A 27,503-nucleotide genomic window follows, 5' to 3' on the forward strand; every position below is an offset into this window, starting at 1 on the left:
CCCGCCCCTAGCCCGCCTACCCACGCGGTCGCTGGGCTGGGTGAGCTGCGCCGCTGCAGGTAGTGCCGAGTTGCTCCAGGTGATCTCCTCCTGGCAAAAAGCTCTTGGAACCGAGCCACCCTCGCCCTAGGAGCAACGCCCGTGAATAATATGGGGTTTCGTCGGATTTCTGCGCGCCGCTCTGGATCACACGTTTGTTCTCCCTAGTTGAGTCGCAAGGCCTTCCTTCGTTCCACCTAGCAGGCTGCTTGGAAAAGGGCAGAGACTGTCATTATTTTGCACCAGGTATTACCACTGAAGGAATCGTAAGCAGCCACCAGCCTATCCCTTTATAATTCCCATTTTCCTAATTTATTTTATTTTTATTACTTATGTAATGAGACTTCTTCCGTGTTCAAGGAGCTGGGAGTACCATATGGGGTCAGCGGAGTCCCTGACCTCATGAAGTTTGAGATCTGGTGGAGAAGGAAAACGTTCATGGGAGAATCAGACAAAATTAGGTTTTCAGTTAGTAAAAATCTTCTGAGAGGTATATGGTACTGAGAGAATCTTTATGGGGGAATTGATTTAGTTGAGGATGAAGAGGGTAGAATCTGAGAAATTGAGTTGGGAGGAGTTAGTTGCTGCAACGGGTGAGGTCTTGGCATGGCCAGAATGGAAAGCGCTAAAGAACATTCAATGTGGAGTAGACTGCGAGTGTGGGAAGAGGTAGGCAAGAACAGGTGAGGATTGGGAACTTATTTATTTATTTATTTATTTATTGAGACAGAGTCTTGCGCTGTCACCCAGGTCACCCAGGCTGGAGTGCAATGGCTTGATCTCAGCCCACTGCAACCTCCGCCTCCTGGGTTCAAGCGATTCTCCTGCCTCAGCCTCTCGAGTAGCTGGACTACCGGCGCGCGCCACCACACCTGACTAATTTTTGTATTTTTGTTAGAGACGGGGTTTCGCCGCCTTGGCCAGGCTGGTCTGTAACTCCTGACCTTGTGATCCGCCCGCCTTGGCCTCCCAAAGTGCTGGGATTACAGGCGTGAGCCACCGCACCCGGCCGGATTTGGACTTTAATCTGAGTGCTTGAGAGAAGCCATTCAGGTATTTTTCAGCAGGGTTGCCGGCGAAAGAACTTGATTATTATGTCTGTTTTTTGTTTTTGAGGGGCAGACTGGAGTGCAGTGGCCGATCTTGGCTCACTGCAATCTCTGCCTCTCAGGTTCAAGTGATTCCCCTGCCTCAGCCTCCCTAGTACCTGGGACTACAGGCGCATGCCACCACACGCAGCTAATTTTTTTTTGTATTTTTAGTGGAAATGGGGTTTCACCATGTTGGCCAGGATAGTCTTAATCTCCTGACTTCATGATCCACCCGCCTTGGCCTCCCAAAGTGCTGAGATTACATGCGTGAGCCACCTCACCCCCGGCCTATTATGTCTGTTTTTAAGTTACTTAGATAGCAATGTGAAGAGTGGTCTGATGAGAGTCTCAAAGTTGGGGCTGGGAAGCCAGTTAGGAGGCCACTGGCCAGGTAGTCAAGGCAAGGCAGAAGGGTGGTGGCAGAGAAGAGCACTATTTAGTGGTAAAATGACAGGACTTGGCAATGAATTGAATGAGGAGCAAAGGAGACGGAGGTGGCAAGGTTTACTTATATTTGAGGTTGGTGGAGGATGCATTTATAGATTTCAGAAGCACTGAAGGAGCCACCTGAGGTAACTCAAAATGGATGATAAACCTAAATTTAAAAGCTAAAACTATTAAAAAAAATTTAGAAGAAAACATAGAAAAAGTATTTGTGACCTTGGGATAGGCAAAGATTTCTTAGGACACAAAAAGTATGAACCATAAAAAGTGATTTGTGGCCTGGCTCACACCTGTAATCCCAGCAATTTGGGAGGCCAAGGCAGGCAGATCATTGAGCTCAGGAGTTCAAGACCAGCCTGGGCAACATGGCAAAATGCTATCTCTACAAAAAATACAAGTTAGCTGGGCTGTGCCTGTAGTCTCAGCTACCTGTGGGGCTGAGGAAGGAGGATCACTTGAACCTGGGAGGTAGAGGTTGCAGTGGGCTGAGATGGTGCCACTGCACTCCAGCCTGGGTGCCAGAGTGAGACCCTGTCTCAAAAAAAAAAAAAAAAAAAGCGATTGATAAGTTGAACTCTATCAAAATTAAAAACTGGTACTCTTTGAGCGACACCATTAAGAAAATGAAAAGGCAAGCCACAGGTGGAGAGTTTGCAATAGAAAGCATTAGACAAAAGTCTTGCATCCAGAATACATGAAGAACTCTTATAAATGAATAATAAACCAGCCCAATAAACCAATGGGCAAAGGCTTTAGTAAATAGTTCACAGGATATAAAAATGGGCTATAAGCAATGGAGAAATTATCAACATCTTTAGTCAACTAGGGATTTTTCCATTTAAAACCACAACACTCTCATTAGGGTAGCTAAAATTTAGACTGATGACCCGGCAATCACACTCCTACACATTTCCTTAACCATACTTGATCTCTAAAGGCTAACAGTAACAGACCAGGGACCCTGTAATCCCAGCACTTTGGGAGGCCAAGGCAAGAGGATCACTTCAGCCCAGGAGTTCAAGACCAGCCTGGGCAACCTAGAGACCTCACCTCTACAAAAAACATTTTTTTAATTAGCCAGTGTGGGAGTGTACACCTGTAGTCCTAGCTACTCAGGAACCTGAGGCAGGAGGATCCCTTGAGCGCAGGAGTTCAAGGCTGCAGTGACCTATGATCGCACCACTGAACTCCAGCCTGGGTAACACAGCAAGACCCTATCTCTTTAAAAAAAAATGTTTTTGGCTGGGCGCGGTGGCTCACACCTGTAATCCCAGCACTTTGGGAGGCCAAGGCGGGTGGATCATGAAGTCAGGAGTTTGAGACCAACCTGGCCAACATGGTGAAACCCTGTCTCTACTAAAAATACAAAAATTAACTGGGCGTGGTGGCATATGCCTCTATTCCCAGCTACTCAGGAAGCTGAGGCAGGAGAATCGCTTGAACCTGGGAGGCAGAGGTTGCAGTGAGCCAAGATCTCACCATTGCACTCCACCCTGGGCGACAGAGTGAGACTATGTCTCAAAAAAAAGATAAATAAAAAAATGTAAAGACAATAGCAAAGTCATACTTTCACTTAACATGATATAACTATCCTGCATACTACTGAAAACATAACAACACTTTTCCCAAGGGGATGCAACGTCCTTGAGTGATGTTTCTTCTCCACCTTTGATGTCTTATAACTTAATACTGCAATGTAAAGTTACCTATTATTAATACATCTCCATCCTGTAGTAGCAACCGAATTTCCTGCTTAGTAATCAGGATTAGTCACCTCAGCCAGTAGAGGAACTTCCTACTTTACCTGTTGTTTAGAGGCATGAAAGACCCTAAGTGGCCAGGTGACTGCCTTAACTCCCAATTTAATGGAAATGTTGTTGGGTCTCCTGGTGGAAGCATTCCTTCTTTTGGAACTGAGACCTCTTGGTCAGAAGAGCTTCTAGCCATTTCTACTTTCAGGCAAAATGAACAACCAAGTACACTGATCAAAGTTCTGCCAACTGGGGGAATTTTTTTTTTCACCATTATTCTTCAGGGATGTCCCAGAAAGGGACACTAGTTTTGTTTTCACCTGGTGCCTGTATATTGTGCAAAACCGTCATAAACCTCGGCTATAAACCACAACTGAGTTTTCCCTTCTTCAGTCAAGTGGTCGTAAGGAATGCCCCATGAGGCCATAGGTGCAGGCTGGGAGAGAGAAGGTAATGTAGCAGGAGTGGGGGCCATGGACATTTGGGCCACTTCCTCGTGCAACTTACCTGTGCCTTCAGGGCCCATTTGAGCCCAATCTGATATATACCACTTCAATTTGATAATGGAGTGTTGCTGTGAGTGCACAACTTTATAGCTTGGTGGATCAGATAACACTTAGTTCATGATGAGCAGCTCAGGTCACTTGATAACTTGATGACCCACGGTTAACTGTTCAGTCTCTGCTGAGGCCCAGCAAGCCAAACGTTTTTTCTCAAGAGGACAGTACTAATCTGCAGGGCTTTGCTCCAAAATCTTACAGTTCTGCAGCATGATTCACCTACAGTGGTCTGCCAAAGGCTCTAAACAGCATCTCTATCAGCCCCTTGCAGAATGAGACTCTGGGTTTGCTTTCAGAAATCATGGCCCTAAGGACTCCTTTCAGGACAGATATAGAAGCTTCCAGGCCATCTATGCATAGCTTAAAGCTTTAAACACTTAAAGCTGGGAATTTGAAACCCTGAGCTCATCCTTTTCTTTGCCTACTTTCTTCAGTGCATTTTTGGCCAATGCCATTCTGTTCCTTAGTTTAAAATATTCTGAGGTAAAAAATACACAGTCACTCATGACCTTGCTTTCTATAGGTGTTTCATTAGGCATATTCAATGCTTTATCATGCCATGGACTCCCAATGCCCTCTTCACCACTGAAAATAGAGTCGCTAGTGCCTTTAAATGTAATCATACAAGAGAACCAGTTCAAGAAAATGCAGAACCAATTCAGAAAACTCATCCTCAAGATTCTGTTCCTCTAGAGCCACTGAAAGTGGCACTGAAAGTACCAAATCGATATCAGTCAGAGTTCCAACAGAGAAGCAGAACCAGTAGGAGATACACAGTGAGAGATTTATTTCAAGGAATTGACTTATGCGGAGGAGGTGGGCTGATTAGGCAAATTGGAAATCTGTAAGGCAGGCAGGAGAATAGGCTGGAACTTTCAGGCAAGGACTGAAGTCATAGTCCCCAGGCAGAATTTCTTCTTCTTCAACTCTGCTTTTAAAGACTTTCCACTGATTGAATCCGGACCAACCAGATTGCCTAGGATAATCTTTCTTACTTAAAATCAATTTACGATTTTTAGTTACATCCACAAAAACACCTTCAGGCCCAGCATAGTGGCTCATGCCTGTAATCCCAACATTTTGAGAGGCTGAGGCAGGAGGATCACTTGAGCCCAGGAGTTTGGGACAAGCCTGGGCAACATAGTGAGACCTCATCTCTACAAAAATATTTTTAAAAATTAGCAGGGCATGGTGGTATGCCTATAATCCCAGATACTCAGGAGGCTGCGGTGGGAGGATTGCTTGAGTCCAGAAGGTCAAGACTTCAGTGAGCTGTGATGGCACCACTGCACCCAGCCTGGGTAACAAAGTGAGACCCTGTTTCAAAACATCTTCATAGCAACTCTCAGATTTGTATTTGATTAAATAACTGGAGACTATAGTTCAGCCAAGTTGATGCCTAAAAATGGCTATCACGTATTCACCCAAGAGAAACTAAAATATACATCTATACTAAGATTTGGAGGATTTTAAAATAAAGTCAAAAAAATTTTTTGTAATTGAGAACAGAGGTTCACTATGTTGCCCAAGCAGGTCTTGAATTCCTGAGCTCAAGGAACTGAGCTCATCTGGCCACCTTTGCCTCCCTAAGTGCTGGGTTTACAGGTGTGAGCCACTGTGCCTGGGTACACCAAGATTTGTACAAGAATATTGACAGTGTCTATTCACAGGATCACAAAACCTGAAATGTCTCAAATACCCATCAACAGGTGAATAGATGAACAAAATACATTCAATTAACTCCGCAACAAAATATTCAATTAAATGAATATTACTTGGCAATGAAAATAAATGAACTATCAATCACTCAATAGAGTGCATGAATCTCAAAATTGTTATACTAGGTTGGTGCAAAAGTAATTTTGGTTTTTGCCATTACTCACTGCATTACTTTGGCAAAAAACAAAATTACTTTTGCACCAACCTAATAGCAGCAGAAGCCAAAAACAAAAGAATACATAATGTGTAATCCCATTTACATAAAATTCTAGAAAAATGCTAACTAATCTGTAATGACAGCAAATCAGTGGTTGCCTGGGACCAGATGTGGAGGGAGACATGTGAGAAAAAGGGGCACAAATAAACTTCTGGAGATGATAACAGTGATCTGCGAGTTTTTTTGTTGGTTTGTTTGCAATGGGGTCTCACTTTGTTGCTCAGGCTGGAGTGTGGTGGCACTATCACAGCTCACTGTAGCCTCGACCTCCCAAGCTCAAGCGATCCTCCCACCTCAGCCTCCTAAGTAGCTAGAACTACAGGCATGCACCACCACGCCCAACTAATTTTTAAATTTCTTTTTTTGGGTCTTGCCATGTTGCCCAAGCTGATCTTGAACTACTCCTGGGCTCAAGTGATCTCCCACCTCAGCCTCCCAAAGTGTTGGAATTAAAGACATCAGGCACCACAAGAATGATCTGCATCTTGATTATGGTTGTAGTTGTATGGGTATATACATAACTTAAAACTCATCAAACTATACATTTTAAATAGGTACCATTTATTGTATGACTAGATATACAGTATACCCTACTAAAGTTGTTATTTAAAAAAAAGAATTCATTAGATGAGATTTAGAGCAGATTAGAAGCAGCAAAATAGTGAATTTATGAACTGGAAAATGGGTAAGTATTCAGATGAAAGCACAGAAAGAAAAGAAAGGAAAGAAAACACAGAAAAGAGCATCAGAGAGAAAGGAGGCGCAGTGATAAGTAGTGCTGCAAAACTATAATGTGGGAGAAATGCTGCTGTGCCGTTGTTGAAAACATATAAGGCTGGGTGCAGTGGCTCACACCTGTAATCCTAGCACTTTGGGAGGCTGAGGGAGGTGGATCACCTGAGGTCAGGAGTTCAAGACCAGACTGGCCAACCTGGTAAAACCTCATCTCTACTAAAAGCAAAAAAATTAGCTGGGTGTGGTGGCATACACCTATAATCCCAGCTACTGGGGAGGCTGAGGCAGGAGAATCACTTGAACCCAGACGGTGGAGGTTGCAGTGAGCCAAGATCGTGCCACTGCACTCCAGCCTGGGCGACAGAGCCAGACTCCGTCTCAAAAAAATTAAAAAATAAAAAAAAAAAAAAGAAATATGGCAAAAGCTCCTATTATCTGAAAACATGGGGATATAGTGGCACCTCAACCTCAAATGATATGGCCCACTGTAGGAGCTAAATATAAGGATTTGTGGAAACTATTAATGGCTCTTAATAAGATCAAAATTTAGGAGAGAATAAAAAAGCATCTAGAAGGACACTCTACAAACTTGTCTTTGGATACTGCAAAATTAAAAGAACAAATATTTAAAGCATCACAGGTACACCTGACCTTAATGCCAGGCATAGGAGTGCTTGAAGGAGCTACAGACAGATTAGCACCTAGTAACCCATTAAAATAGATAAAAACACTTGGCAGCTCTGTGATTTCAATGATGATTGTGCTTTTAATCTGCATTATTTGTCTTTGTATAGTCTGCAAATGTGGATCCCGACTCCTGCAAGAAGTAGCTCACCATGATAAAGCCACCTTTGCTTTTATTGTCTTGCAGAAACAAAAAGGGGGAAACATGTTGGGAACAGGCCCCCAAATCTGGCCATAAACTGGCCCCCAAACTGGCCATAAACAAAATCTCTACAGCACTGTGACATGTTCATAATGGCCATGACATTCACTCTGAAGGTTGTGGGTTTACTGTAATGAGGGCAAGGAACACCTGGGCCACCCAGGGCAGAAAACCGCTTAAGGCGTTCCTAAACCACAAACAATAGCATGAGCAATCTGTGCCTTAAGGACAGGTTCCTGCTGTAGATAACTAGCCAGAGCCTATCCCTTTGTTTCAGCCCATCCCTTTCTTTCCCATAAGGAATGCTTTCAGTTAATCTATAATCTGTAGAAACAATGCTTATCACTGGCTTGCTGTCAGTAAATATGTATAAAACTCTGTTCGGGGCTCTCAGCTCTAAAGGCTGTCAGCCCCCTGAATTCCCATTCCACACTCTATATTTCTGTGTGTGTGTCTAATTCTTCTAGCACTGCTGGGTTAGGGTCTCCACAACTGAACTTGTCTCAGCAGTATAGAAATCAGAATATTCATTTGGCAACATTTGGTAACATCAAGGCAGAATATTTATCAGAAATCAAATGTTATCACCAAAAATCTACTATGCTTTGTCATGAGATGCAATACAACACCCATTAATTAAAACATCAACAGATACTATTAAAATACTTTGGGATAAAGTCAGACATGCTAAATGTTACTCATATTTTAGACATATTACCTGATTTGAGGCATATAGTGCAGATGATTATGGTTAGAGTTGTAGTTTTCTAAACTCAAATACTGCTATATGTGAACATTTTTGGGAGATTTTTGTCACAACTGGAGAAAGATTATTTTTAAATTTTAGTAAACTACTTACAAAAACTGAACTAGACAAAAATAATTCAAAAAGCTAGAAATATGACAACATGGTGCAAATATATGTGGAAAGTGTAACATGACAATAGGAAATCCTTGAATAAAAAATATATGTACCATAAAATATAGAATTGTATATTCTATATAATTCTATATTCCTTTTCTAAAGCATTATTATTATTATTATTATTATTATTATTATTATTATTATTAGAGATGAGGGGAAGATCTCACCATGTTGCCTGGGCTGGTCTTGAACCCCTGTCCTCAAGCAGTCTTTCTTCCTCAGCCTCCTGAGAAGCTGGGATTACAGACATATACCACTACGCCCACCTTAAAGCTTGCTTTCTTTCTTGTTTTTTTTTGTTTGTTTGTTTGTTTGTTTTTTGTTTTTGAGACAGGGTCTTGCTCTGTTGCTCAGGCTGGAGAGAAATGGCATGATCATGACTCACTGCAAACTCCACCTCCCAGGTTCAAGCTATCCTCCCACCTCAGCCTTCTGAGTAGCTGGGACTTCAAGCATGCCACCATGACCAGCTAATTTTTGTATCTTTTGTAGAGATGAGGTTTCACCATGTTGCCCAGGCTGGTCTGAAACCCCTGGGCTCAAGCAATCCAATCTGCCTCATTCCCCCGAAGTGCTGGGATTACAGGCATGAGCCACTGCACCCAGCCTAAAGGCATTCTTTAAACATGACAGTGAACAATACAGTCAAAGTCTCCTTAGACATTACTGAATTTTAAATATATATATATATATATATATATTTTTTTTTTTTTTTTTTTTTTTTGAGACGGAGTCTCGCTCTGCCGCCCAGGCTGGAGTACAGTGGCTGGATCTCAGCTCACTGCAAGCTCCGCCTCCCGGGTTTACGCCATTCTCCTGCCTCAGCCTCCCGAGTAGCTGGGACTATAGGCGCCCGCCACCTCGCCCGGCTAGTTTTTTTTCAGTAGAGACGGGGTTTCACCGTGTTAGCCTGAACGGTCTCGATCTCCTGACCTCGTGATCCGCCCGTCTCGGCCTCCCAAAGTGCTGGGATTACAGGCTTGAGTCACCGCGCCCGGCCTTAAAAATATATTTTAAGAACTATATGGCCGGCGTGTGGTGGCTCACGCTTGTAATCTTAGCACTTTGGGAGGCCAAGGCAGGCAGATCGCAAGGTCAGGAATTTGAGACCAGCCTGGCCAACATGGTGAAACCCCATCTCTACTAAAAATACAAAAATTAACCTGACTGGTGGCGTGCACCTGTAATCCCAGCTACTTGGGATGCTGAGGCAGGAAAATTGCTTGAACCCAGGAGGCAGAGGTTGCAGTGAGCCGAGATCGTGCCACTACACTCCAGCGTGAGCAACAGAGCAAGACTCCATTTTGGGGAAAGAAAGAAAAAAAAAAGAAAAAAACTATACATCTACCAAAAGCTTCAGTTAAATGTTTGGGTATATTGAAAACACACTGGATATAAATTTGAAACCACTGTTAAACATGTGACGGGAAAATTAGAGTTGAGACTGCCATGCCACTGTCAACTGACCATAGGTTCTTGGGCTGTCAATGAAACAGAAAATTGACATGAGGCCAAAAGAGTTTTCTCAAAACTTCACTGGAGCTTTTATCCAGCCATAAAGAAGGCAGAATGAGAGAGAGAGAGAGAGAATTCCCTGACAGACTCCATCTACAAAAGAGCAGGTAGGACTTTTTTATTAGACAAAGTACAGAACTGACATCAGGAGTGGAGTGTACACAGGCTGGGCAAGGCGAACGATGTGAGGGGTAGGGTAGCAGGTCAGCATATCTAGTTGTGATTATTATCTTGAGTAATGGGCCACCTGGTGGTCTGGTCTATGACAACAAGACTATAAATCAATTGTCCAGCAGCATTCCTTTCTGAGGTGGGACACTCTGCAACCTGGGTTATCTCTTAAAGCCAGTTCCTGGAATTCTTTAAGTAAAAAGACTATTAGCAGTGATGTAGTGGTGTGGGTTTTGTGATCTGTGGGAATGCTCTAATGGGGGTGAGCTAAAGCCAAGCTCTGTCTCTACTGTGTCTCACCAGTAAAAACACAATTACAAACAGCATGCAATGCTCTTTTTGGTGATGATAGTTAATAAAGAATACAGGTTCTAAAATACCAGCCGAAGTTTTACTTTCAAACATATGTCTAAATTTATTAGCTTAGTACTGACCTGGTATGATGCTTTAAGTAAAATTGATGGTTTAAGCAAAATGACAGAGAAAAATCAAAATGCAATATCAAAAAATTTTAATGTATATAATGTTCTCAAAAACCTCAAAGGGATTAAGAAATTCATTTTTTTTCCTTTTTTAAAAAATACATATTTTTTAGGACAAGATCTCAAGCTCTTGGCCTCAAGTAATCCTCCTGCCTTGTCCTCCTAAAGTGCTGGGACTACAGGCATAAGCCATTGCTCCTGGCCTAAGAAATTCTTTAAAGAGCCGGGCGCGGTGGCTCAAGCCTGTAATCCCAGCACTTTGGGAGGCGGAGACGGGCGGATCACGAGGTCAGGGGATCGAGACCATCCTGGCTAACACGGTGAAACCCCGTCTCTACTAAAACAATACAAAAAACTAGCCGGGCGACATGGCGGGCGCCTGTAGTCCCAGCTACTCGGGAGGCTGAGGCAGGAGAATGGCGTGAACCCGGGAGGCGGAGCTTGCAGTGAGCCGAGATCCGGCCACTGCACTCCAGCCTGGGCGACAGAGCGAGACTCCGTCTCAAAAAAAAAAAAAAAAAAAAAAAAAGAAATTCTTTAAAGAAAAGCTAAGTGATAATGCTTACAGAAAGATAGATTACTGAGTTTAAAATAAATTGCAGAGTCTCTTGATATTCCTTTCAATTTCTCCTGCATAGAGAATATTAGAAAAAGGGGGTTTCAATTGCAAATCCCTCAGCCCATCTACGTTCCAAAATTAAATTTTAAATCAATTTCTTTTTTATTCTACATTGGAAACTGCAATGTTATTGTTTTTTCTTTTCTTTCTTTTTTTTTTTTTTTTTTGAACGGAACCTCCCTCTGTCGCCCAGGCTGGAGTGCAGTGACGTGATCTCGGCTCACTGCAACTTCTGCCTCCCAGGTTCAAGCAATTCTCTTGCCTCAGCCTCCCGAGTCTCTGGGATTACAGAGGCCCACCACCACGCCCAGCTAATTTTTGTGCTTTTAGTAGAGATGGGGTTTCACCATGTTAGCCAGGATGGTCTCGAACTCCCGACCTCAGGTGATCCGCCTGCCTTGGCCTCCCAAAGTGCTGGGATTACAGGCATGAGCCACCGCGACTGGCCAAAAACTAAAATGTCATTTTAAAAATAAAAGTTTACAACACTGAAAGAAAATTACGCCCTTTTCAGGCTTCTAATCAAGATCCTTACTATTTAAAATGTCCTCCTGGAACAGCAGCATCAACATCACCTGGGAGCTCTTTAGGGGTGCAGAATCTCAGCCCCACTCCAGATCAACTTAGTCAGAATCTTCATTTTGACATGACTCCCAGGCAATTCATTTGCATATCACAGTTTGAAAAGCACTGGACTAGATGACATATGTAACTTGAAGAATTACAGGAAATATGAACTTCAACAGCTATTAAAAACTTATAACTGAAATTGACTAATGAATATTGATGATGTTGATGGGAAATGAACATGGAGGAACTAAAAACGTCATTGTTTGTTAAAATCTGGCATAACTTCTGCTGAAGTATTGCAATGGCTTTGCAACAATAATTGTATATTTATTTATTTATTTATTTTCATAGAGACAGCATCTTACTGTGTTGGCCAGGCTGGTCTCAAACTCCTGGACTCAAGCAGTCCTCCTGCCGCAACCTCCCAAAATGCTGGGATTACAGGTATGAGCCACTGCAGCAGGCCTGCAGCAATAATTTATCACATTTCCAAATACTTTATGGCTGTCAGTATGTATTTCACTTTGCTAATATGGGTAACCAGTAAAGAATGTAGCTTCACAAAATAAAAGTTAGTAGAAATGAATTAAGGTCTAGAGTGACCAAAAAAGACTGTTACATCTAGTAACCATCATATATGGGAGCAAGGAAGCATTGAAACTGCCATAAAGAATTTTATTTCCATGAAAGTAAGACAAATAACTGTTGTATAGAAAACTATCATATACTAGTGATTTTGAATTTCTTGGCTGGGCCCACTGACTCATGCCTGTAATCCCAGCACGTTGGGAAGCTGAGGTGGGTGGATCACTTGAAGTCAGGAGTTCAAGACCAGCCTGGCCAACATGGTGAAACCCTGCCTCTACTAAAAATAGAAAAATTAGCCAGGTGTGGTGGTTTGCACCTGTAATCCCAGCTACTCGGGACACTGAGGCACGAGAATCGCTTGAACCTGGGAGGCAGAGGTTGCAGTAAGCAGAGATCATGCCTCTGCACTCCAGCCTGGGTCACAGACTGCATCTCAAAAATAAAAAAAAAATTTCTACACTTTATCTTAACCAAAAGGCCAAGAAGTGATTTGACTTAAAATTTCTAATTATTGTGCTAGTTTTTCTTACTTCAGGGCCTTTGCTTATGCTATTTCCTGTTCCTGATACTCCTTCCTCTCCAACAGAGTTGGCTTAAATGGTTCAGGTCTCAGCTTGAATGTCATTTCCTCAGGGTGGCCTTCCCTGACCCCACAAAGTCAGCTGCTCTTATGACATTCTCTCAAAACACTCTGAATTTCCTCTTTCTTAGCCCAGCATACCCATAACTTCCCCTTACATTTCTGCCTTCCTCTCTGGACTATAAGCTTCACCAGTGCAGGGACTTGGTCTCTGTCATTCGGACCCACTGACCTCCATGTATCTTTAGGGGCTCAATAAATATTTATTAAATTACTTAATATTCATTAAATGAATTAATATTTATTAAGATTTAGGAATGAGTGAATGGTGGTTCTAGTCATATTAAATGAAGTATAATCCTGACGTATATTTGTATAACTCTTTTCTCTTTTTAGTACATTTTTACTTCTGTTTTCCCATTTGACCCTCCAAAAACTCAACTCTACCTGGTGAGCCTCTCTCAGTCCTTAAAGTGCATATGAGATCCCCTAGCTCGTAGGTGTGAGCATGGACTGGAGGTGGATGGCCTGCCTTCCCATCCTAGTTCTGCCACTTCAGACCTGTGTCTTGGGCAAATTCCCTCACCTCTTTGTGCCCCGGTTCTTCGTTTGTGCTTACCTCATAGGTGTACTATGAGGAGCAAATGAATATATACGTATAAAGATCTTGAACAGTGCCAGGTACCTAACAAATGTTAGCTATCATTCCAGGAGCAGCATGAAGATGAAGAGTATAGGGGCCAGTATTACAGATCAGGCATCCCTAATATTGTGCTAAGTAGAAGAAGCTGGACACAAAACAGCACACACTGTGCATTTCCATGACATGAAGTTCAAGGACAGGCAAAACTAGCCTATGATGACAGAGGTAGGTTAGAATAGTAGCAGGCGTGGGCAGGCACACTGACTGGGAAGTACACAGTAGTCTTCTTGGGTGCTGGAAATGTTTTGTATCTTGATCTGGATGGTGGTTACACAGGTAAGTATGTCTATAGAAATTTTTTTTTTTTTTTTTGAGGTGGAGTCTCGCTCTGTCATGCAGGCTGGAGTGCAGTGGCACCATCTCAGCTCACTGCAACCTCCACCTCCCAGGTTCAAGTGATTCTCATGCCTCAGCCTGCCAAGGAGCTGGGATTACAGGCACACGCCACCATACCCAGCTAATTCTAATTTTTGTAATTTCGGTAGAGATAGAGTTTCGCCATGTTGGCCAGGCTGGTCTCGAACTCGTGACCTCAGGTGATCCGCCCACTTCAGCCTCCCAAAGTGCTGGGATTACAGGCGTGAGCCACCGCACCAAGCCAGAAAAGTTATTCTTTTTTTTTTTTTTTTTTTTTTGAGACGGAGTCTCACTCTGTCGCCCAGGCGGGAGTGCAGTGGCCGGATCTCAGCTCACTGCAAGCTCTGCCTCCCGGGTTTATGCCATTCTCCTGCCTCAGCCTCCCGAGTAGCCGGGACTACATGCGCCCGCCACCTCGCCCGGCTAGTTTTTTTGTACTTTTTAGTAGAAACGGGGTTTCACCGTGTTCGCCAGGATGGTCTCGATCTCCTGACCTCGTGATCCGCCCATCTCGGCCTCCCAAAGTGCTGGGATTACAGGCTTGAGCCACCGCGCCCGGCCTAAAAGTATTCTTAAGATTTGTGGCTGGGCACAGTGGCTCACGCCTGTAATCCCGGCACTTTGGGAGCCCGAGGCAGGTAGATCACCTGAGGTCAGGAGTTCGAGACCAGCCTGGCCAACATGGCAAAACCTGGTCTCTCCTGAAAATACAAAAGTTAGCTGGACGTGGTGGTAGGCGACCATAATCCCAGCTAGTTGGGAGGCTGAGGCAGGAGAATCGCTTGAACCCAGGAGGCAGAGTTTGCAGTGAGCTGAGATTGTGCCATTGCACTCCAGCCTGGGTGACAAGAGTGAAACTCAATCTAAAAACAAAAAAAAAAAAAGAAAGAAAAAAGAAAAAAAAAGGTTTGTGCACTTTAACGTGCAACTTTTACCTCATTAAACACTGAAGACAAAGTATTAGATTGTGACCACTCCTTTTATCTTGGCATGGAATTTTTCCTCCAACTCCTCTGCCTCCACCAAGGACCTCAGAGGGGATCCTGGATGAGGATTAATCCCTTTCCCCTTGTTTCTTTCTGTTGGCACCCAGTAAAGCACAGATCTCTTCCACCAACCTGGCCTTTACCTGAGAAAAGTGGGACAAGGCCATGTTTCAGGAGGCCCAGTAAGTAAGGTGGGGGCATAAACACATATGACTTTATCCATAGTATAAAGACCACTGCCCTCCCTGGAAATCAGACAGAGCCAGTGAGACAAGGCCTCAGTTCCAACCCCCATGGTCTCCACCCCCATCCCAACAGAGCCAATCAGCTCCAGGGGAGCAGAACTCCGACATCCTCCCTGCTGGGGCCTCACGGTCAGGATTGCTAGTGATCGGGATCTCAGGCATATTGATCTAGTTTGTTTTCAAGTGATAGAAATCCAAAGCAAACAGGCATAAGCAAAATCAGAGCCGTTTTATTGGGAGAATGCTGGTGTGCTTATGGAACATAGCCTTAGGAAGTGCAGGGAGGGCCTCAGAGACAAGTGGGCCCTTGGACACTTTTTCCCCTCTCTGCTTTTCTTAGTTTTATCAGATCAGCTTTCTCCCCATAATGCAAGATGTGGCTACCATTAGTTCCTGAGCCTCATGCTAGAAAACCTGTATCCTGCATCAGTCCAGTTCAGCAAATTTCAGGGAAAGGCTCTGATTGGCGCATTTTGAGTACAATGCCCATCCCTAGACCAATCAACTGTGGCCATGAGTGTATAACCAACAACGCCCGCTGAAATCACATAGTGGTTAGAAAGCAGAAAAGAACAGGTCCCCTGAAGGAGGTGTAGTTTCCAGAAGAAAAGGGGATGATGGGCAGGGAAGACAATATCATAGATGTTACAATGGTGGGACAGAGAGGGATACAACTAAGTCCATGAAGCCTGGCCTGTGTCTCTTCTACTTAAACATAACTTTCTCAGTCCCTGTTGTCCAGTAATCCAGAGACAAGGTCAGCAGGATCCTACCTTTGAGATCCAACTAACTCAACAAGTTGTGGGAGGGGCACCAGAGAAACATCAGGTCCTGCCTCAAGCCAGAACCCTCAGGCCTGTCAACAGGACAGTCCAAGAGAGTGGTGGAAGCTCACCAGGCTGGGCACCCACAAACCAGTCCTGATGTCACAACTAACTCAGTATCCTCAGTACCCAGTATCCTGGGCCTCAGTATCCTCCTCTGTAAAATGAGAGCCATTGAGCTACCTGATTAGAGAGACAACACTGAGTTCCTGAATGCCAAACAGCTTGGATTTAAATCTCAGCTCTAGGCCTGGCATGGTGCCTCATGCTTGTAATCCTAGCACTTTGGGAGGCTGAGGCAGGTGGATGGCTTGAGCCCAAAAGTTTGAGACCAGCCTAGGCAACATGGCAAAACCCTACCTCTACAAAAAATACCAAAAAATTAGCCAGTCATGGTGGCATGCACCTGTAGTCTCAGCTACTCAGGAGGTTGAGGTGGGAGGACCATTTGAGCCCAGGAGGTGGAGGCTGCAGTGTGCACTCCAGTCTGGGCAACACAGAGACCCTGTCTCAAAACTCAATAAATCAATCTTAGTTCTACCCTTAGCAGCTTTGTGGTCTTGGAAACTTAAAAAAAATTTTTTACTTGTTATTGACCGGGCACGGTGGCTCACGCCTGTAATCCCAGCACTTTGGGAGGCTGAGGTGGACAGATCATGAGGTCAGGAGATTGAGACCATCCTGGCCAACATGGTGAAATCCTGTCTCTACTAAAAGAACAAAAATTAACTGGGCATGGTGGCACATGCCTGTAATCCCAGCTACTTGGGAGGCTGAGGCAAGAGAACCCCTTGAACCAGGGAGTCGGAGGTTGCAGTGAGCCGAGATCGTGCCGCTATACCTGCCACTATATCTACCTGGCGACAGAGTGAGACTCTGTCTCAAAAAGTAAAATAAAATAAAATAAAATAAATTTTTACTAGTTATTTTGAAAAGAATTTCAAATTTACAGGATATTTGCAGGAGTAAGCCAAATAACTCCTGTATACCCTTAACCCAGATTCTGCAATTTCTACCATGTTGCCACACTTACTTAGTCATCCTTTCTCTCATTTTTTTCTGAGCCATTTGGGAGTACATTGCATTCATCGTGTCCCTTTACCCTTCACAGTTCACTGTATTTCCTTAGAGCGGGGACTTTCTCTTATATAACTACAGTGCAGTTATTAAATTCAGTAGGTTTATTATTGATAATGATACCTTCTCATCAACAGTTCATATTGCAAATGTGGCCAGTTGTCTTGGCGTCCCTCTAGCCCTTTTTTTTTTTTTTTCTCCCCCTCCAATACTGGATCCAGGCCAGGATCAAGGACAGAATTGAGTTGCCATGTCATGATATTGGAATGCTCCTACACTGCTGGTGGGAATGTGAAATGGTGCGGCTGCTTGGGAAAACAGTCTGACCATTCCTCAAAAAGGTAAATACAGAGTTTCCATGTGACTCCAGAGATTCCACTCCTGGGTATATACCCCCACCGAAATGAAAACATGTCCACACAAAAACTTGTATACAAATGTTCACAGCAGCATTATTGATAATACTCAAAAGGTGAAAACTACCTAAATCTCCAACAATGATGAGCGAATGAAGAAAATGTGTCATAGCCATACAATGGATTACTATTTGGCCATAGAAAGGACTGAAACACTGACATATGCTACAACGTGGATGAAACTGGAAAACGTGTGAAGTGCAGGGAGCCAATCACAGAAGACCACACGTTGTATGATTCCAATTACATAAGCTGTTCAGAACAGCCAAATCCATAAAGACACAAAGTAGATCAGTGGTTGCTCAAACCTGGGACAGAGCGCACACGTGTGTGTGTGTGTGTTTGTGTGCAATAATAGGGAGCTGACAGCTGGAGTGGATGGGTTTCATTGTGAGGTAACAGAAACACTGTACAAGTGATTTGGTGATGGTTGTCAACTCTGTGAATGCGCTAAAAAGTCCTGAACTGTATGCTTTAGGTGTGTGAATTGTATGGTGTGTGAGTAACCTCAATACAGGTGTGATTAAAATAAACAACAGAAATTAGCTAGAGGTGCATGGTGGCTGCCCTTAGACCTGGCCAGTGCACTCGTTTGCCACAGTCTCCACCATGCCCTGTTACTCCCCGACACTGCACCTAGGGGCCAGGTCCATTTAGCACAACACTTCCAGCTATATTAGCATAATTTCTCAGAGGGAATTGGGCAGTATCTATATATTATAAAAATTTCATATTCCGTGAATCTTTCCATTTCTGGTAGTCTGTTATGTAAAGTACTTGCACAATTAGAATAAATATAAGCATGGGATTGTCTATAGAGCAATGTTCCCTTTTTTTCTGAGATGGAGTTTCACTCTTGTCACCCAGGCTGGAGTGCAATGGCCTGATCTTCGCTCACTGCAGTCTCTACCTCCCAGGTTCAAGCCATTCTCCTGCCTCAGCCTCCTGAGTAGCTGGGATTACCTGCAGCCACCACAATGCCCAGCTAATTTTTTGTATTTTTTATAGAAACGGGGTTTCACCATTTTGGCCAGGCTGGTCTCGAACTCCTGACCTCAGGTAATCCACCCGCCTTGGCCTCCCAAAGTGCTGGGATTACAGGCGTGAGCCACTGCGCTCAGCCTGTAGCAATATTTCGAATAGAATGGAAAGTAGGGACAAACCCTGTTTGCAGATGACATGATTGTATATTTAGAAAACCCCATCGTCTCAGCCCAAAATCTCCTTAAGCTGATAAGCAACTTCAGCAAAGTCTCAGGATACAGTATCAATGTGCAAAAATCACAAGCATTCTTATACACCAATAACAGACAGCCAAATCATGAGTGAACTCCTATTCACAATTGCTTCAAAGAGAATAAAATACATAGGAATCCAACTTAAAAGGGATGTGAAGGACCTCTTCAAGGAGAACTACAAATCGCTGCTCAGTGAAATGAAATAGGACACAAACAAATGGAAGAACATTCCATGCTCATGGATAGGAAGAATCAATATCGTGAAAATGGCCATACTGCCCAAGATAATTTATAGATTCAATGCCATCAATGACTTAAGCTACCAATGACTTTCTTCACAGAATTGGAAAAAACTACTTTAAAGTTCATATGGAACCAAAAAAGAGCCCGCATTGCTAAGACAATCCTAAGTCAAAAGAACAAAGCTGGAGGCATCAGGCTACCTGACTTCAAACTATACTACAAGGCTACAGTAACCAAAACAGCATGGTGTTGGTACCAAAACAGAGATACAGACCAATGGAACAGAACAGAGCCCACAGAAATAATACCACACATCTACAACCATCTGATCTTTGACAAACCTGACAAAAACAAGAAATGGGGAAAGGATTCCCTATTTAATAAATGATGCTGGGAAAACTGGCTAGCCATATGTAGAAAGCTGAAACTGGATCCCTTCTTTACACCTTATACAAAAATTAATTCAAGATGGATTAAAGACTTAAGTGTTAAACCTAAAACCATGAAAACCCTAGAAGAAAACCTAGGCAATACCATTCAGGACATAGGCACGGGCAAGGACTTCATGACTAAAACACCAAAAGCAATGGCAACAAAAGCCAAAATTGACAAATGGGATCTAAATAAACTAAAGAGCTTCTGCACAGCAAGAGAAACTACCATCAGAGTGAACAGGCAACCTACAGAATGGGAGAAAATTTTTACAATCTACCCATCTGACAAAGGGCTAATACCCAGAATCTACAAATAACTCAAACAAATTCACACGAAAAAATCAAACAACCCCATCAAAAAGTGGGCAAAGGATATGAACAGACACTTCTCAAAAGAAAACATTTATGCAACCAACAGACACATGAAAAAATGCTCATCCCCACTGGCCATCAGAGAAATGCAAATCAAAACCACAGTGAGGTGCCATCTCACACCAGTTAGAATGGCAATCATTAAAAAGTCAGGAAACAACAGGTGCTGGAGAGGATGTGGAGAAATAGGAACGCTTTTACACTGTTGGTGGGACTGTAAACTAGTTCAACCATTGTGGAAGACGGTGTGGCGATTCCTCAAGGATCTAGAACTAGAAATACCATTTGATCCAGCCATCCCATTACTGGGTATATACTCAAAGGGTTATAAATCATGCTGCTATAAAGACACATGCACACGTGTGTTTATTGCGGCACTATTCACAATAGCAAAGACTTGGAACCAACCCAAATGTCCATCAATGACAGACTGGATTAAGAAAATGTGGCACATACACACCATGGAATACTGTGCAGCCATAAAAAAGGATGAGTTCATGTCCTTTGTAGGGACCTGGATGAAGCTGGAAACCATCATTCTCAGCAAACTATCGCAAGAACAGAACACCAAACACCGCACGTTCTCACTCATAGGTGGGAACTAAACAATGAGAACACTTGGACACAGGAAGGGGAACATCACACACCGGGGCCTGTTGTGGGGTGAGGGGAAGGGGGAGGGATAGCATTAGGAGATATAGCTAATGTAAATGACGTGTTAATGGGTGCAGCACACCAACATGGCACATGTATACATATGTAACAAGTCTGCATGTTGTGCACATGTACTCTAGAACTTAAAGTATAAAAAATAAAAATAAAGCAAAGCAGAAAATATGAAAATGAAGCTACAACCCAACATACATTAGAAAATATAATGAGAATATAAATTCAAATAACATAAATGGAAGGATAAACAGGTAAATGAATGAAACAGAAAATAAAGATAATGATAGAGAGAAGTAACAGGGCTAACAGTTGGTTCTTTGAGAAAAATATCATATACAAATCTTCAACGAGACTAAGAAAAAAAATCACAAAAACTCGTATTTGAAATTAATAGGAAGACATAACTATAGAGGTAGAAAATATTTTAAAAGATAATAGTGCATATTGTGAAAAACTGATGTCAATATAATTGAAAATGTGTGCCAAGTAGACAATACCCTGAAAATATATCTTTAAGAAATTGATTTATGAAGAAATGGAAATCCTAAGTAGCTCAATAGATACTATATAGAGACTATATAAATTTGATCATTAGTTAAGAAGTGTCTCTGTGCCTCTGTCTCTCTGTGTCTCTCACACACACACACACACACACGACCCTAATGGTATTATTGACTAAATACCAAACTCATTCTAATTTTTAAGAAACACCCCCATAAAATTGACATAAGGGGCTACTTTGACATAAGGTGCTGCTTTCCAATAAATTCTATGAGAACACTATGATCTTAATACCAAAACCAAACATATATTAAGTATAATAAAAATTATAACAGTCTTACACAGGAGCACTGATATAAACAATCTTAAGGAATAGCAAGCATTGACCATGCCTCCAAATTGAAGAATTAATACAAACAAAACAATTAGTGTACAGCTCAAGACAACATACTCTCAAGTGCTAAAACAGACCTACTATTTAAAAGTACTAAGTATACACAGAGCCATGGGAGTGGCTGTTGGAGAAATCTTCATGAAGGAAGGAAGGTTGAAACAGAGTTTTAAAATCCTAGGTTTCTGTCTTTTTTCTTTTTTTGTCTTGGAGAATAAGTACAAATAGGATTAAAAACAGGAAGCATAGGGAAGTAAATAAACCTGCATGGATGGATTGTGGGTGCACTGGGAAGAACAGCAATAAATAAGGTTGGGGAGGAAATTGGAGATAAATGCATCATCACAATCAAGAATGATTTGCTGGTGGGGCACAGTGGCTCACACCAGTAATCCCAGCACTTTGGGAGGCCCAGGCTGGTGAATCACCTGAGGTCAGAAGTTCGAGACCAGCCTGGCCAACATGGCGAAATCCTGTGTCTACTAAAAATACAAAAACTAGCTGGGTGTGGTGGGGTACACCTGTAATCCCAGCTACTCAGGAGGCTGAGGCAGGAGAATTGCTTGAACCTGGGAGGTGGAGGTTGCAGTGAGCCAAGATCACACCACTGCACTCCAACCTGGGCGACAGAGTGAGACTCCATCTCAAAAAAAAAAAAAAAAAAGAATGATTTGCCGAACTTAGTATGTAACTGGGAACAGTGAAGTTATGGAATTGATTGTCAGCTCAGTAGAGGGCACTCAAATCCATTAATGGGGGGACAGACCAATGGGCAGGCGGATGAACAGATACATTTGATAGGAAACAAGTAGAACTGGTTGTTGAGAAGACACTTTTTTTTTTTTTTTTTTTTTTTGAGAAGGAGTCTCGCTCTGTCACCCAGGCTGGAGTGCAGTGGTGCAATTTCGGCTAATTGCAAGCTCTGTCTCCCAGGTTCATGCCATTCCGCCTCAGCCTCCAGCGTAGCTGGGACTACAGACGCCCGACACCATGCCAGGCTAATTTTTTTATTTTGTATTATCAGTAGAGACGGGGTTTCACCGTGTTAGCCAGGATGGTCTCGATCTCCTGACCTCGTGAACCACCCGCCTCGGCCTCCCAAAGTGCTGGAATTACAGGCGTGAACCACCGCACTCGGCCAAGAAGACACATTTTAAAGTTTCATTTGGCCATAAATTGAATTGCTTTTCAAAAGCTGCACTTAGTGACATTGAAAAATCAAGAAACCAAGCTAGACACAGAGTTCCCGCGTGAAAACCCAGTGTAAAGCATCTGTTACCTACTTCCATGGCATCATCGGAAGTCAGAAGTGGAGCTCTTTTGTGATGTTGAAAACCTGCTCGATATCCAGTGCACTATTATTTGTGTACTTATTTGTCTGATGATGGAAATTTGGTTTGTCCCTACTTTCTGTTTTTTTTTTTTTTAATTATTATTATACTTTATGTTCTAGGGCACATGTGCACAATGTGCAGGTTTGTTACATATGTATACATGTGCCATGTTGGTGTGCTGCACCCATTAACTCGTCATTTACATTAGCTATATCTCCTAATGCTATCCCTCCCCCTTCCCCTCACCCCACAACAGGCCCCGGTGTGTGATGTTCCCCTTCCTGTGTCCAAGTGTTCTCATTGTTTAATTCCCACCTATGAGTGAGAACGTGCGGTGTTTGGTGTTCTGTTCTTGCGATAGTTTGCTGAGAATGATGGTTTCCAGCTTCATCCAGGTCCCTACAAAGGACATGAACTCATCCTTTTTTATGGCTGCACAGTATTCCATGGTGTGTATGTGCCACATTTTCTTAATCCAGTCTGTCATTGATGGACATTTGGGTTGGTTCCAAGTCTTTGCTATTGTGAATAGTGCCGCAATAAACACACGTGTGCATGTGTCTTTATAGCAGCATGATTTATAACCCTTTGAGTATATACCCAGTAATGGGATGGCTGGATCAAATGGTATTTCTAGTTCTAGATCCTTGAGGAATCGCCACACCGTCTTCCACAATGATTGAACTAGTTTACAGTCCCACCAACAGTGTAAAAGCGTTCCTATTTCTCCACATCCTCTCCAGCACCTGTTGTTTCCTGACTTTTTAAAGATTGCCATTCTAACTGGTGTGAGATGGCACCTCACTGTGGTTTTGATTTGCATTTCTCTGATGGCCAGTGGGGATGAGCATTTTTTCATGTGTCTGTTGGTTGCATAAATGTCTTCTTTTGAGAAGTGTCTGTTCATATCCTTTGCCCACTTTTTGATGGGGTTGTTTGATTTTTTCGTGTGAATTTGTTTGAGTTATTTGTAGATTCTGGGTATTAGCCCTTTGTCAGATGGGTAGATTGTAAAAATTTCCTCCCATTCTGTAGGTTGCCTGTTCACTCTGATGGTAGTTTCTCTTGCTGTGCAGAAGCTCTTTAGTTTAATTAGATCCCATTTGTCAATTTTGGCTTTTGTTGCCATTGCTTTTGGTGTTTTAGTCATGAAGTCCTTGCCTGTGCTGATGTCCTGAATGGTATTGCCTAGGTTTTCTTCTAGGGTTTTTATGGTTTTAGGTTTAACACTTAAGTCTTTAATCCATCTTTTTTTTTTTTTTTTTTTTGAGACGGAGTCTCGCTCTGTCGCCCAGGCTGGAGTGCAGTGGCCGGATCTCTGCTCACTGCAAGCTCCGCCTCCCGGGTTTACGCCTTTCTCCTGCCTCAGCCTCCCGAGTAGCTTGGACTACAGACGCTCGCCACCTCGCCCGGCTATTTTTTTGTATTTTTTACTAGAGACGGAGTTTCACCGGGTTAGCCAGGATGGTCTTGATCTCCTGACCTCGTGATCCGCCCGTCTCGGCCTCCCAAAGTGCTGGGATTACAGGCTTGAGCCACCGCGCCCGGCCAAGTCTTTAATCCATCTTGAATTAATTTTTGTATAAGGTGTAAAGAAGGGATCCAGTTTCAGCTTTCTACATACGGCAAGCCAGTTTTCCCAGTTATTAAATCCATAAACCTAAATATCCATATCCTATTCATTGTGCTTCTCTAGAGAACACTGACTAATTCACCAGGTTTTTTTTTTTTAAGCTTTATATTCATTTTAGGTTTTTAAATATAACCTTAAAATGTCCAGTCTGGGAAAAGCCACATTTCCAACTTAAAGTTTACTAGAGTGTGGGTGAATCCCTTTTCTCTGTCTCCATCATAAAGTCTCCCCTTCCCTCAATCTTTCTAAGGTGGTTTCTAACCCCTGGCATGGGGCGGGGAGGGGGCAAGGGAGGGAGGAGATGTCAGTGAGCTGGAGACTTTTTACTTGAGTGATACAGGTCCAGGATGGTTTTGTGCTGACCTCTGTGTCAAGATGATCCATCTTGTCATCTCCTGGGGTGCTTTCATGGATTCTGGAGACATCCCCACTCCCAGCAGAGAGCCTCTCATCCTGCCTTTTGCTGTGGGAGACACACTCACCTCCCACTGGTGGCTGTCTTCTCAGCTCCTGTTTTTTCCCTTCCCACTGAGTTGGCATGCATCACTGCTCCAGGTGGTCCTCTGGGGCATGATCACGCCAACTCCCATAGGGTCCACATCTTATCTACAGAAAATCCTCACATGTTCTAGCTCTGATCACCTTGGAGATCATTAGGGGACTGAGGCTGCCTGCTCAATCGCCTCTCCAAGGCTCCTCTTTCTCCTGTCTTTCAGTTTGCTGAGGTGGAAGTCAGAGACAGGCCCAGCTCCTCCATCCTGCAAGGAGCCCAGATGCAGCTTCCCAATGGTCCTGCTTCAGTGCCCTCAACTGGCTCAGGTAGAGGCATCCTCAGCTCTGCCCCTTGGTGGGGTAGGGCTGGGGTGGGAAGATTCAAAGACCCACTCTCCAAAGTCCTCCTCACTAATTCCTCTGATCTCCAACAACTAGATCATTATATCCTGAATGCGGGTGAGATGTTTTAGGGTCTTACAAATGGCTTTTGTTGGCCAGGTGTGGTGGCTCATGCCTGTAATCCCAGCACTTTGGGAAGCCAAGGTGGGCGGATCACGAGGTCAGGAGTTCAAGACCAACATAGTGAATCCCCAGCTCTACTAAAAATACAAAAAAAAAAAAAAAAATTAGCCAGACGTGGTGGCATGCACCTGTAATCCCAGCTACTCAGGAGGTTGAGGCAGGAGAATCGCTTGAACGTGGAAGGCAGAGGTTGCAGTAAGCCAAGATCGCGCCATTGCACTCCACCTGGGTGACAGGGCGAGAGTCTGTCTAAAACAAAAAAAATGGCTTTTGTTTATTTCCTTTGAACATTTGCATCTTGGTCTGAGTGTCTTATCTGTTTCACCTTGGCGACTCAGTAGTTCCAATGTAACATCCTGTTACAAACACCAGCACATGCACACACACACATTTACATGTGCAAAGAAATGGGGAACACTTTATGCCACTGAATTTGGCGAGGGACTCTGTGTGTGTCTGGACAGGGAGCAGACTGGAGAGGTGGCTTGCGGGTAGAAGCTGAGGGCTCTGGACTCTCTTCTTTTGGTACCCTCCCCTTCCCTACTCCCCCCATGTCCCAGGCTGCTTTGCATAATGAAGAAAGAATTGGGAGGGCAATTCTTTGAGGAGGGAGAACAGAAGTAAGGAGGTGAGTGCAGCATAGAAGGTGGTGAAAGACAGCCTGACACTTTCAAACTATTTCCCTATCCTCGAATCCTGATAAAATTCAACGAGGGGCCAGCTCCTCCCCTGCAGCAGATGCCAAGTCACACTATCTCATCCCTTCTGTGGGATGGGGGTTCTGCAAAGGGAGGGGACAGCTGGGTTTATCTTGGCCACCACTGGACTCCTTCAAAGTGGGTGACTGATACAGCTCAGATGACTGACCAGGGAGCCAGGGCTGTGATCAGGCTCTTGGTTGGCTGGAATGACCAACCTAAGTAGCCAGCACACCCCAAAGATATCCTCCTGCCACCCACAGGGCCAATGTCCTTGCTTGCTCATCTAATGAGGTACCTGTCCTGCTTGTTTGTCTCTCTCCCCAGGCTCAAGAGTGAGAGACCTGGACAGCTTGCCCTGAGGAAAACTTCAGAAAGAACTGAAGGGACACTGGTGTCTGGCGTGGAAAAAGGATACCTCTGGGTGAAAGGAAGACTATGGGTAGCTCTGGTGACCCAGCCTTGGATTCCAGTTCCCATGGGGGAACACTTTCTCATGGTTAGGTCCCTCGAGGAAGAGATGGCCCTGGAGATGTGCAAGCAGGAGCTAGGAGATGGCCTGCCAGGACATGAAAGAAGAGATGCCCAGGATGGGTGGGAAGCTCACCTAGATTAGAGTCTTCTGATGCACCTCCAGACCCTGGTGGGCTACACAGATCTGCCTTGGTGCTTGTGGAAAATTCAGATTCCTAGGCCAAAACTCTAGTGTTCTATTTACAATGAGGTTAAGGTGAGACTGGGATCTGTAGTTTTAACAAGCTTCCTGGGTGATGCTGGCACAGAGTTCTAGGTTGATGTCTCTGGGGGTGCAGGTTTGAGTGCCAGAGAGAAAAGAGATGTGCTTTATGCCTCATTGTGCCACTCTGGTAACTAAGGCAGGACTCCACACATAGTAGGTATTCAAGGAATGCTTGTGGAAGGAAGGAAGGGAGGGAAGGAAGAATGGAGGAAGAGGAAGGGAAAAAAAGAGAGAAGAAAGGAAAAGAGGGAGGAAGGGAATGAAGAAATCAGGAGAGAGGGGAGGAAGGGAGACTTTTGTCATTAAAACAAGAATCAGTAAATTTAAGAACTGCTTCCCCTCGTGACCGAGAGTCCAAATTCTCATTTCAACCAGCTTTGAATTTCATAAGGAAAGAAGACCTAGTCCGTTTGCTTAAAAATGTGCCCTCAGTGGTGGTTGCAAACTCAAATGTCTTCAGGGCATGGCAAATAATAGAAATGTGATAGGTATAGGGTTGCCAGGTGTTGCAAATTAAAACACAGGATGCTTTTTTAAATTCAAATTTCAGATAAATAACGAATAAATTTCTAGTATAATTAGGTTAAAATACTATGTGAGACATACTTATACTGAAAATATTATTTGTTGTTTATTAAAAATTTTAATGTAATTGGGTGTCTTGTATTTATCTGACAATCCTAGCTAGGGGGTTGAGTAAAAATAAAGAAACTTGTGCCCATCCCCTACCCCCA

The 27,503-nt window shown here is 43.5% G+C and overlaps 1 long non-coding RNA gene across 2 annotated transcripts; it reads left to right on the forward strand.

Moving 5' to 3' along the window:
• On the forward strand, positions 1-27,503 carry LOC119625719 (uncharacterized). 2 transcript variants are annotated; one of them, XR_012090567.1, is made up of 5 exons: positions 1-285; positions 12,076-12,168; positions 17,306-17,425; positions 25,032-25,134; positions 26,358-27,503. It is a non-coding gene; the product is annotated as an uncharacterized lncRNA (long non-coding RNA). The 2 variants fall into 2 exon arrangements; XR_012090568.1 differs by lacking the exon at positions 17,306-17,425.

This window comes from Chlorocebus sabaeus, chromosome 22 (genome assembly GCF_047675955.1).
Source record: "Chlorocebus sabaeus isolate Y175 chromosome 22, mChlSab1.0.hap1, whole genome shotgun sequence".
Classification (NCBI taxonomy): domain Eukaryota; kingdom Metazoa; phylum Chordata; class Mammalia; order Primates; family Cercopithecidae; genus Chlorocebus; species Chlorocebus sabaeus.